Source organism: Schistocerca americana, chromosome 8 (genome assembly GCF_021461395.2).
Source record: "Schistocerca americana isolate TAMUIC-IGC-003095 chromosome 8, iqSchAmer2.1, whole genome shotgun sequence".
Classification (NCBI taxonomy): domain Eukaryota; kingdom Metazoa; phylum Arthropoda; class Insecta; order Orthoptera; family Acrididae; genus Schistocerca; species Schistocerca americana.
This window is the reverse complement of record NC_060126.1, coordinates 466,479,634-466,481,241: the sequence shown is the minus strand read 5'-3', so window position 1 is coordinate 466,481,241 and position 1,608 is coordinate 466,479,634. Positions and strand designations below refer to the sequence as shown.

Sequence of the window (1,608 nt, the reverse complement as noted above, 5' to 3'; positions counted from 1 at the left end):
ACAACGATCACATTAAAAACATTGACGATGTGTTAATGAACAATCATATGCTGATGTGAAAGATGCTGTGGGTGAGCATTATTACTTGTCACAACGCAAACATTTCAAAAATCTGCTTTCATATCATGTGCACTGAAACTGTCTGAAGTGGTGAGGGAACTGCTACATGAAGATCTCTTGACAGAAACTGCATTAGGTCTAACATGGCTCAACGAAACTTCCTGGTGGATTAAAACTGTGTGCCGGACCGAGACTCGAACTCGGGACCTTTGCCTTTTGCGGGCAAGTGCTCTACCAACTGAGCTACCCAAGCACGACTCAAGCCCTGTCCTCACAGCTTTACTTCTGCCAGTACCTCGTCTCCTACCTTCCAAACTTTACAGAAGCTCTCCTGCAAACCTTACAGGACTAGCACTCCTGAAAGAAAGGATATTGCGGAGACATGGCTTAGCCACAGCCTGGGGGATGTTTCCAGAATGAGATTTTCACTCTGCAGCGGAGTGTGCACTGATATGAAACTTCCTGGCAGATTAAAACTGTGTGCCGGACCGAGACTCGAACTCGGGACCTTTGCCTTTCGCAGGTAAGTGCTCTACCAACTGAGCTACCCAAGCACGACTCACGCAGGAGAGCTTCTGTAAAGTTTGGAAGGCAGGAGACGACGTACTGGCAGAAGTAAGGCTGTGAGGACGGGGCGTGAGTCGTGCTTGGGTAGCTCAGTTGGTAGAGCACTTGCCCGCAAAAGGCAAAGATCTCGAGTTCGAGTCTCGGTCCGGCACACAGTTTTAATCTGCCGGGAAGTTTCATATCAGTGCACACTCCGCTGCAGAGTGAAAATCTCATTCTGGAAACATCCCCCAGGCTGTGGCTAAGCCATGTCTCCGCAATATCCTTTCTTTCAGGAGTGCTAGTCCTGTAAGGTTCACAGGAGAGCTTCTGTAAAGTTTGGTAGGTAGGAGACGAGGTACTGGCAAAAGTAAAGCTGTGAGGACAGGGCTTGAGTCGTGCTTGGGTAGCTCAGTTGGTAGAGCACTTGCCCGCAAAAGGCAAAGGTCCCGAGTTCGAGTCTCGGTCCGGCACACAGTTTTAATCTGGCAGGAAGTTTCATATCAGCGCACACTCCGCTGCAGAGTGAAAATCTCATTATGGCTTAACGAATTTTCCGTAAAAATAAGTTCCGGGTTGGCAGCAAATATAACCAGCCATTACCAGACATAGCAAAGAAGGCAGACATCGTGGCTAATTACCTGGAAGATAATGATTCGTGTGACCAGATATCTTCATCTTCTAAGAGTGGCCCCAGACCAATGAAGAGGCGCTTGGCCCTGGAACACACGAGAACCTAAGTAGATGCCACCAGCTCTGGATCAGGCGACGACATGAGGAAGATGTAAGAATCGTCACCTGCAGAGAGCTCGCACACTGAAAATCAATGGCAGTTCACACACAGGTCAGCACTCGCAAATAAAATTCGTGAGTAGAGAGAAAAAAACCTTTAACGGCTGTGCACGTTCTTCACATAAAAAGACACCTTGGTGCTGGCTCCACAAAAAGTATGGATACATTGCAAGACAACGTACAGCGCTGTGTGATTGCCCAAATGGAACG

The 1,608-nt window shown here is 48.1% G+C and overlaps 2 non-coding genes across 2 annotated transcripts; one reads left to right on the top strand and one right to left on the bottom strand.

The window, feature by feature from the left end:
- Nucleotides 1-239: 239 nt before the first annotated feature.
- On the bottom strand, nt 240-314 carry Trnal-caa. The gene has a single exon. It is a non-coding gene; the product is annotated as a tRNA-Leu (tRNA).
- A 691-nt stretch (nt 315-1,005) lies between these two features.
- On the top strand, nt 1,006-1,080 carry Trnal-caa. The gene has a single exon. It is a non-coding gene; the product is annotated as a tRNA-Leu (tRNA).
- The last annotated feature ends 528 nt before the right edge of the window (nt 1,081-1,608 follow it).